Source organism: Ovis canadensis, chromosome 10 (assembly GCF_042477335.2).
Source record: "Ovis canadensis isolate MfBH-ARS-UI-01 breed Bighorn chromosome 10, ARS-UI_OviCan_v2, whole genome shotgun sequence".
Classification (NCBI taxonomy): Eukaryota; Metazoa; Chordata; class Mammalia; order Artiodactyla; family Bovidae; genus Ovis; species Ovis canadensis.
In genome coordinates this window covers 65,144,022-65,154,836 of record NC_091254.1, presented here as the reverse complement: position 1 = coordinate 65,154,836, position 10,815 = coordinate 65,144,022, and the positions used below count along the sequence as shown (strand labels likewise).

The following is a 10,815-nucleotide window of genomic DNA, read 5'->3' as shown; positions in this document are numbered from 1 at the left end:
TGTTGGTTTTTATGTATGCTTCTGAAAAGTCCTTAACAGTTCTTTTCATGGTATAATGTTGTGTCTTTAACAAATGTGTAGTGCATCCCCAAACCAGGAGACAAACAGGCCTCGCTGTGCTATAGAAATGATGACCCCAGCTGGGGTCTGACATTTTGGCTGGCACCACTGCAGGAAACGTCATTTCTACCTCTTACCTTTGTTTCCTCTTCTGACCCTCCCTGCTGGGAATTTTCAGTCCACTTCACACCCTGTCAGCATACCCGCAGGTCTGTTAACGTGAATGCATTTTCTTGGTCCTCTGCTTGGTAGCACACTAGTGTGAGGAGCCCAGGTCTACTGCCTGTGGCTGCCGATCCTTGTACTCAGACCCCACCAGCATGAAGGGTTAGCTGACTGGTCTTTCGTGGCTTACCAGCTGCCCACAGATGTACTCCGTTACCCACCCTTTGCGAGGTAGCACACTCAAGATCGTAGGATTGCGAGACGGCAAAGCCCTTTTCTGTCCCTACTTCTGTCTTTTCGGGTACCAACTTCATTTTGTTGTTCAGTTGCTCAGTTGTGTCCAACCTTGTGACCCCTTGCAACTGCAGTGAACCAGGCTTCTCTGTCCTTTACTGGAGTTTGTTCAAACTCGTGTCTGTTGAGTCATGATGCCGTCCAACCATCTCATCCTCTGTTACCCGCTTCTGCTGCCCTCTGTCTTTCTCAGCATCAGGGTCTTTTCCAATGAGTTGGCTCTTTGTAACAGGTGGCTAAAGGGTTGTAGCTTCAGCTTCAGCATCAGTCCTTCCAATGAATATTGAAGCAACTTCATTGTACCCGCCCGCCCCCACTCCCCCAAAATCAGAGTAGAAACCTGCCTGCCCAATCTGAGTTAAAACCATACACTTGACTTCCCAGACTGTGCTTAAAATCTTTCCATCGCCCACCCACTCGAGTTTAACACCTTCCACTCCTCTCCCACGCTCATTCTTGGTGTTTCAAGGTTATGTGCAAAGAGGCCCAGAGTAAGCCTCTAATCCAAACACTGGGTGATGAATTTAATGAGAATAAATTTAAATTGCATGTTTAAATTTATCTTTTGAATTTCAAAGGCAAGTGTTTTTTTTCCCCCCCATAGTACAGTTTTTACACTTTTCATTGAAAACATCCATTTTGCTTATTATGAGTTTAAGGAGCTTCAGTGGTTAGCCTAGGAATTAACCACTGTTTGTAACATTTCTGTGGGAAAATGTGTTTCAGGTTTCAAACACGACTTAAATGTAAACTTTTGGAAAATCCCTCATCCTCCAGTTAGAAAATGTATAAATCATTTAATTTCCAAAGAGAAACAGATTATCCCCAAGCTCATTAAGTAAAACCCAAATATTTTCTTTTTGTCTTTCATTTCTACTAAGACAGGTTAACATACACACCAGATTTATGTGAGCAGAAGACAAGACAGTTGAAACTTCCATCATGCTTGTGCTTTGTCTTTAAAAGTGCTTAAGCAGAATTATCTTTTCAAATAATTTTAAAAATTTTTTTTTATTAAATTTTAGAAAAATTGCAAAGATAGTATAGAGAGTTCCCGTATACTCCACACCATTTCCCTTAATATCTTACATTCAGTTCAGTTCAGTAGCTCATTAGACTCTGCGACCCCACGAACTGCAGCACTCCAGGCTTTCCTGTCCATCATCAACTCCTGGAGCTTGCCCAAACTCATGTTCATCAAGTCAGTGATGCCATCCAACTGTATCATCCTCTGTCATCCCCTTCTGCCTTCAGTCTTTCCCTGCATCAGGATATTTTCCAATGAATTAGTACTTCGCACCAGGTGGCCAAAGTATTGGAGCTTCAGCTTCAGCATCAGTCCTTCCAGTGAATATTCAGGACTGATTTCCTTTAGGATTGACTAGTTTGATCTCCTTGCAGTCCAAAGGAAGCCCTAATATCTTACCTTAGTGTGGTACATTTGTTACAATTGAGGAACCAGTGTTGATACATTAGGTTTCCTTGGTTTATACCTAATATATTTTTCTACTCCAGGATCCTGTATAGGACAGGATATTATATTTAGTCATCACTTCTCCTTAAGCTTCTCTTGTCTGTAACAGTGTTTCAGATTTCCCTTGTTTTTGTTGACCTTGGCAGTTTTGAGGAGTACTCAAACTGGTCATGGCTTCCCTGGTGGATCAGTGGTAGTGAACCTGCCTTCCAGTGCAGGAGACATGAATTCAATCCCTAGGTCGGGAAGATCCCCTGGAGAAGGAAATGGCAACCTACGCTAGTATTCTTGCCTGGGGAAACCAATAGACAGAGGAGCCTGGCAGGCTACAGTCCATAGGGTCACAAACAGTTGGACACGACTTAGTGACTAAACAACAACATATGCATATAAAAACATAAAAATAAAGGGAATGAAAACCAAAAGCAGGGTCAGTGTTTCCCTCTAGTTTTCAAGCTAGAAGATGGAGGCAGGGGAGAAGAGGAACCAAAGTAGATGTAAACTGGTCATGCCTAGTTGTTCAGGTTGGGAAGTAAGTTCATGGTCTTCATTATGTCATTAAGTCAATACATAAATTAAAATTTGTAAAAAAAAAAAAAAGCTAGATTTAGAACAATGATGAAAGTGTGCCACAAACCAAGGACTGCAATTAAATGATTAATCCAGTATTCAAGTCTGCTTCTGAAGTAATAGCAAGCAAACAAGAAGTAAACATATGATACACAGCATTTTCTAGATAATGTAGGTGGGTCTATTAGGCCAACATCTCAAGAAACTCCATCAGTTCAATGATCTTGCCTTAGAAGGAATGATTCATGCTAACCAAATTCAGTGAAGATGAATATATTCAGTGAAGATGAGTGTATAACTCAAAATATTTATTGACACTGAAAATATAATGGCTAAGTAGTCTCTAGTATTCATTCACCAAATTTTTTTTTATTGTTTATTTCTCTTTGGTTGTACTGGGTCTTCACTGCTGCCTGCGAGCTTCTCTAGAGGAGGGCAGGGAGTCCTCTTGCGCTATGGTGCACAGGCTTCTCATCGCGGTGCCTTTTTGTGGACCATGGGCTGTAAGTGTGCAGGTTCAGTAGTGGTGGCACACGGGCTTAGTTGCTCTTCTAAGCACATGGAATCATCCAGGGCCAGGGATTGAACCCGTGTCCCCTGCATTGGCAGGTGGATTCCTTTCCACTTTACCACCAGGGAAGTCCTCATTCAACAAATGTTTCTTGAATATTAGCAAACTCACACTTTGCTAATCACTTGACATATAGTGGTGAACAATTTTCACAAAGTTTATAATCTATTGGGGGAAGTCAGATAGTTAATAATTAATAACAAGCATTACTGGATCAGCCTCTTCCACAGTATAGTAGAGTGGAGAATTTATTATCTGTTCTTTAAAACTGAAGAAATTGAGTTAGTTATGTGACCTTGGGCAGGAGATCTTCATAACTCCTGGCAGGATTTCATCACTGCTGTGGATCAGGGGAGCCGTGTCTCCCATTCATCTTTCAAATAAGTAAGTAGGCAAGCAAGTAAGACGGAGTTTGTTCCTTATGTTTTCCTGTGTCTGTTCCACCAGTGTGTGTTGGGTGTGGATGGGGGCTGGGCAGATATATTGGCTTTTGGTTCCTACATGGGTCTGTATTTGGATATGATGGAGACAACTTTGCTCCTATAGCGAATCTGCTCTTGGATAAAGATTTTTTTGGGGGGGGGGTCAATTTTCTGCTTTATTTGTCCTTATATGGGCAGTAAGTGGCAGGATTTATATTTCACACCAAAAATTGCTGGCTTTCAGCTGGCTGCTGCTATTGGGATTGTAATGGCTGCAGTGAGCATGTGTGTTCCTGAAAGGGAGATGGGAAAATAGACTATTGGTCTTATAGAAACAGAGCTCCTTTACCAGATAAAGTTCCTCCCCCAGCTAAAAGCCAAATTGAAACCAAATGGTGATTCTCTTACTACCTGGAGAGTTGTTGAAGAGATGAGCCTCCTTAGATGACTTCATCAGGTTGAGCGCTGGTACTTCTCTCTGGTTTATTAACCATGGTTACTATGTTCTTTATGGGGCTTTCCAGGTGGTGCTACTTGTAAAGAACCTGCCTGGAAATGCAAGAGACTTTAAAGATGCAGGTTGAATCCCTGGGTTGGGCGTGGAGAAGGGCATGGCAACCATTCCAGTATTCTTGCCTGGAAAATCCCATGGACAGAGGAACCTGGTGGGCACATGACTGAAGCGATTTTGTGTGCACGGATGTTCTTTGGTTTACTCATGAAATGAAGAAATGACTGAAAAGAACCTGTTGGCCTTCAGTGTCTTCTGTGGTAACCAGGAGTCAGCATTTGAGACTGAACTTCCATGTCAAGCAAGTCCATGGAAAGAAAAGAAATTCTAAATTGGAAATTCCCCATTTTCACTGCATCTTAGTCTTCACGATGATCCTTTAGTAAGCTAGTTACCCGTGGCTTCAAATTCAACGTTGTTCACAAGAGGCTGCACTACTAGAGATTATAAGAACTAAAAAAAGGTAAGGAGGGGAAGAGCCACATGGATATTATGGACACATGTAAAATTAGTTGTATATTGACTAATTTTCATTTACTGATATTAAGGGCTTACCCTTTTTTCCCCACTATTTTTTCTTTGGATGTATTGCGCATTCAGTATTCCCTTCCTTCCTGTATGGTTTATCTAAACTTTTGAAATGTCTGGCAATTATACTTGCAATGAGAGAGAGAGAGAAACACTGTGGAAGTTAGGACACATAAAAGATGAGTAGGAAAATGGTGGCACAGTGGGAAACAATTTGCTTGCCAGTGCAGGAGACAGGGGTTCAATCCCTGGGCTGGGAAGATCTCCTGAAGTAGGAAATGGTAACCCACTCCAGTATTGCTTGGAAAATTCCTTGGGCAAAGAAGCCTGGTGGGTTACAGTCCACGAGGTCACAAAGAGTTTGACACAACTGAGTGACAGAGCGTGCACACACACACACACACACCGGAAAGCAGTATAGCTGAGTTCAGTGCAGAGAATCATACATATAGGGCACTGTCCTGTACAGTGGCCTAGATTAGGTTGCAATTAGCATATTGAAAAGCAGAGACATTACTTTGCCAACAAAGGTCCGTCTAGACAAGGCTATGGTTTTTCCAGTGGTCATGTATAGATGTGAGAGTTGGACTGTGAAGAAGGCTGAGCGCTGAAGAATTGATGCTTTTGAACTGTGGTGTTGAAGAAGACTCTTGAGAGTCCTCTGGATTGCAAGGAGGTCTAACCAGTCCATTCTGAAGGAGATCAACCCTGGGAATCTTTGGAAGGAATGATGCTAAAGCTGAAGCTCCAGTACTTTGGCCACCTCATGCGAAGAGTTGACTCATTGGAAAAGACTCTGATGCTGGGAGGGATTGGGGGCAGGAGGAAAAGGGGACGACAGAGGATGAGATGGCTGGATGGCATCACTGACTCGATGGATGTGAGTCTGAGTGAACTCCGGGAGTTGGTGATGGACAGGGAGGCCTGGCATGCTGCAGTTCATGGGGTCGCAAAGAGTCGGACACAACTGAGCGACTGAACTGAACTGAACTATTAGTTTTCAAAGTTAAAAAACAAAACAAAACAAAAAACCCCAAGCATTTGTGAGAGACATGGTTAGATAAAAGTAAAACACAAAGTTCAAGATAAGCCTAAATAGTTAAAAGAGATCTGAATTTTGTCCTTGGGTCCTGCCTGATACAGAGAGCAGTAATCATGGGTGACTTGCTCTGACAATAACTAGAAAAAAAAATCCTTATTAATGGCTTGCAACATTGTAACCAAAAGCAGAACAAATTATAATTACAATTGTTACGTATGTCTTGATTTACAATGCTTAGGAAATACTTAAATATTCATTGGTAATGCATTTAGAAGCTATTTCTCATATTGGGGTACAGATTACTAATTCTCAGATTAAGTGGTTCTTTCCAAAGTAGATTAGGGGATTGTTTGGGGTGGGGGGGTACTCAAGACTACCTTCAGTTTTAGTAATTCATTTGGAGTAATCACAGGACTCAGCATATAATCATACCAGCAAACCAGCAAAGTGAAAAGGCACGTGGGGCTAAATCTAGAAATGGTTTGCTGCACCTTTAGTTACTTTTAAAGTATATATATATTTTTGAAAGTGTTGCAAGCTTCCCAGATTCCTTCCCCAGTGGAGTCACACAGGATGTGCTTAATCCCTCACCCAACAAGTTGTGTCTAATTGTATGAAACAGTGCCAACCAGGGAAGCTCATTAGAGACTCTAATCCTAGATTTTTTTTTTTACTGGGAGCTTATCATATGGGCACCCCTGCCTGACATGTATCCAAATTTCAAACTCCCAGAAGGAATGCAGAGGGTTGCATAATTATATTGTTTGTAAAAACAGTTGAGACACAGTGAACTGCTCATATCAGTCAATGGTGGGAATTCTCCTCGAATCCAAGTTCCCAGATGCCAATGAAGGGCCAACCCTGCCAGCTGTAACTATAAGCAGTCAGGAGTGCTATGTTAACTCTTTTCTGCACAGGCATAAGTGAACTCTTCTAAAAATTCTAGAGGTAAGTTACTAAATAACTTCTTATATATTGCCTAAAGAAATAATCTAACTTTTGTGAGCATTCATTAATATTAGTATTAATTCTCCCCAAATGAATGATGCTAGTATAAATTTAGCCTATTCATTCTACTATTACTATGCACGCTAAATCGCTTCAGTCGTGTCTGACACTTTGCGACCCTATGGACTGTAGCCCACCAGGATGCTCTGTCCATGGGATTCTCCAGGTAAGAATACTGGAGTAGGTTGCCATGCCCTCACCCAGGGGATCTTTCCCTCCCAGGGATTGAACTCTCATCTTTTAGGTTTCCTGAATTGGCAGGAGAGTTCTTTACCACTAGCATCAGCTGGGAAGACCTTATTCTACTATATTTATCAAGAATTTCAGAATTTAAGTATTAAGGTTTTCAAATCTGAATAAGAACTTATTTGCCATCATTTAAATGGAATTTTACTATTCTATGTGTTATTTTCCAATTAAAGGTGCCGATTTGACTAGTTCTGTATTTGACAAGGGGGATATTCCAGCCATTGATGTAACCATTTCATAGCACACAGAAATACTGAATATTATGGATTGCATAGCTTGATTAACTTGATCCTGATTTATTCTCTTTTGAATTCCAAGTACCCCAGGAGAAGGTAGCTATTAATCTTCAGCTGGTTCCTGTTTCAGCATATGAAGAACGTTTGTTAAAGAAAAGCACTTACATATCTCATTGTGTTTCACATTTCTGTGCCAAGGGAAAGGGCAAAGAAATATTTCAGATGTGCTACTAAAAACTGTTATTATTAAGGACATAACTGCAGGATATAGGTTGATTTCAGATTCTGACCCATGATGACTAAGCAACAGGTTTGAGGAATGCAGGCAGATATTAACATTCTGGCCCATAGGAGTTTACAAAGAAATGGCAGGGCATGTGGGAAACCCTGGAGAAGCAGACTGCCTCCTCCCAACATGCGCAAACCCCTTCACACTGTAGAAGCAGTAACTTAGTTTGGGGGATGAGAAAAGAGGGTATTTTTTATTTCTTGCTAAAAATGCCACTCGTAGATGGGTGTGAAAAACCCCTTGCTTTTAGTGTAGACATCTAACCATTCATCATTCATATATTTGGTGTCTCCTCTGGAGCACACATACCAAGAGTCAAGGATACTGAGGAGAATGACATTGGTCATGCCCTTGAGATAAGATTTCCTGTGGCAGTGATTTTGAAATTACAGGGTGAGTAAAAACCAGCTGAGGAGTTTGTTTCTACCCATAAGCATTTAGATATTGGAGTGTAAGTGAAAGATTAGCCATTTATTAATAATTGTTGGAGTTGGATTATACCATTGTCCTTTTTATTTGTGTGAAAATTTCCATATAGATTTATGTTTTATTTTTAAAATTATATTATGTTTAAAATTTTTTAATTTTATAAAATTATATATAATTTATAATTTAAATTCTATATAATTTATAATTGTCTTACATTTAAAAATCATATTTTAAAATTGTATTTTCTTTTTAAAATTTTACTTTAATTTAATTTTTATTTTATATTGGAATATAGTTGATTTACAATGTTAGTTTCAGATGTACAGCAAAGTGATTCAGTTATGCATATATATATATCTCCATCCTTTCTCAGATTCTTTTCCCAAATAGGTTATTACAGAATATCGAGTAGAGTTCCCTGTGCTATACAATAGGTAAGCTGGGTTTTTTAATATCCTGATAATTTACCTTGTTTTACTAAAAAATTTAAAAACATTAGCATTTTTAGTCCAAAAATATACTTGTTCTTACTTCAAGATGGGAGACCAGGATATACCATAGAGCAATTTTTATCATACAGCTGGCATAAATCATACATACTACTATAATTAAAGTATACTTTCAGCCAGATAATGTGCTTTTTATATTCTGATTAGTGATATATGAATTGGTAAGCAGCTTGCTCCATAATAGGCAGTAAAAGATGCTTGTTTGATGCTAACAAATTTCTAAAAGTAGTTTTATATACAAATCATTTGGAAAAACTAATTTGACTAAAATATTTAAAACATTTGAAAAGAAACTGACCATAAGACTGAGGGATATGTTAAGATGAACAGAATAAATAATCTAAACATTAAAACTCTCCCAAGTCAAGGTATACATTTGAAGACAGGAATCACACTCTAATATATGTGAAACATGAATAAAATTGTAAAATAACAAAATAAAATGATCATCCTTTAAAGTGCCTTATTATAAACTATGTAATCATTAAAACGTCAAACAATAGAACTGAATATTGAGTGAATGAATGGCTAAATAAATAAATAGGTGGTTTTTCTTTAGCCTCAGTTTAAGAGTCACACATCTAATTATCCAGCAGAAATGTGCTTTTGAACTCCATAAAACTTATCAATTTGAGAGTCTTTTAAAAAATTAGCAGGGCCCAAAATAATACATGTACATTCTCTCATATCAATAATTGACTAGAGCTGAATGAAACTACCGCCTTTGTTTGCTCAAGATGACTTTTCTCTGCTTTTACCTTTTCTTTGCCTTCACTGCTGTTTTTCTGCTTTCTCATTGCCTTCTTGCTCAATGAAAGCTACCATGTGCTTAATTTGCTATTTCTATCAGCACCGCACAGGCATGTGGCAAACACAGAATTAGCCTAGAAAATAATGGGCTAATTTGATGGGCCAGATGAAAGAAAGGGCAGACAGAAACTCAACAAAGGTCTCAGCTTCCTTGCTTTATAATTCTGGATTCTGCATTTGCTATTTTTTATTTTCTCTAATGCTAATTTATGTTATTCTTTCATAGCTTCTATACTTCTCTTAATTTCTTTTAGCTTGTTTTGAAATATTAGATTTTACAGTTTCACATTTGGTCAGCATGTCTTTTTGAAGTGTTTTTGTCATGGTTTGTGAAGATTTTATTCTGCGCCTTCTCTTTTTTCTGATGAAAACTTCGCATGAGATTTGTCCAGTTTTTTCCTTTGCTTATTTTGAAAATAAGTTTTTCCTTCTTTTATAAGAGATGAGGTCCAACGAGACAGATTTTCTAGCTTCCCTGTTCCAGGACTTCTATTGTTTTTGCAAAGTAATACGAAAATAATAGCCTTTTTCAGTGATCTGCCTCTCATTGCCTTTTTTTTTTTTAATAAGGAAGCAATGCATCATTTAACAAGGGAGAATTACTTTAAAACAGGGAGTATCACAATGAGTAGCTGAGAGAAGAGAGGAATTTTAATCAAAGGTACAACTGAGTTTAATGATCCAAAACAGATGACTAGTTCTCCTCTAGAGTTACAGCCATAACTGTAAAAAATGCTGCGTGGTCTAAATAACTTTTTCATATACATTAGAGCAAAGTGAAGGAAAAATTTTGTAGCTATATAATCCAGAGGTGGTCTCACTCCTTCTTGGAGTGTTTTTAACTTTTCAGACATCATTTTTTCTTTCTTCCACCTCCTCCCTCCACTTTTGCTTAAAATAAATTTCCTAAGCCACGTATGCCAGTGTTTTCTCTTTCATAATCTCAATACTAGATTATCAGTTATTTGGCAAAGTTTTTCATGAAGCTATATATATTATCCAAGAATTTATGTTGCATTCTCTAAAATTTTGTTGAGAACTGACTTAAAATTGCCTAGTTTCTAAAAAATACTTATATACACATTGTTAATTAGTTCAGTTCAGTTCAGTCACTGTGTCTGACTCTTTGTGACCCCATGGATTGCATGCAGCTTCCCTGTCCATCACCAACTCCGGAAAGTACTCAAACTTATATCCATCGAGTCGGTGATGCCATCCAACAATCTCATCGTCTCTCGTCCCCTTCCTCCTCTCCTCTTCAATCTTTCCTAGCATTAGGGTCTTTTCCAATGAGTGAGTTCTTCGCATCAGGTGGCCACAGTATAGGAGTTTCAGCTTCAGTATCAGTCCTTCTAACGAATATTCAAGACTGATTTCCTTTATGATGGACTGGTTGGATCTCCTTGCAGTTGAAGGGACTCGCAAGAGTTCTCCAATACCACAGTTCAAAAGCATCAGTTCCTCGGTGCTCAGCTTACCTTATAGTCCAACTCTCACATCCATACATGACTACTGGAAAAACCATAGCTTTGACTAGACGAGCCTTTGTTGGCAAAGTAATGTCTCTGCTTTGTAATATGCTGTCTAGGTTGGTCAGAGCTTTTCTTCCAAGGAGTAAGCGTCTTTTAATTTTATGGTTGCAAGCACC

General features: G+C 38.9%; 1 protein-coding gene across 1 annotated transcript in view; it reads right to left on the bottom strand.

The window, feature by feature from the left end:
• UCHL3 (ubiquitin C-terminal hydrolase L3) overlaps positions 1-10,815 on the bottom strand; it is a 112,414-nt gene that overhangs the window by 80,858 nt on the left and 20,741 nt on the right. The window lies entirely within an intron of this gene.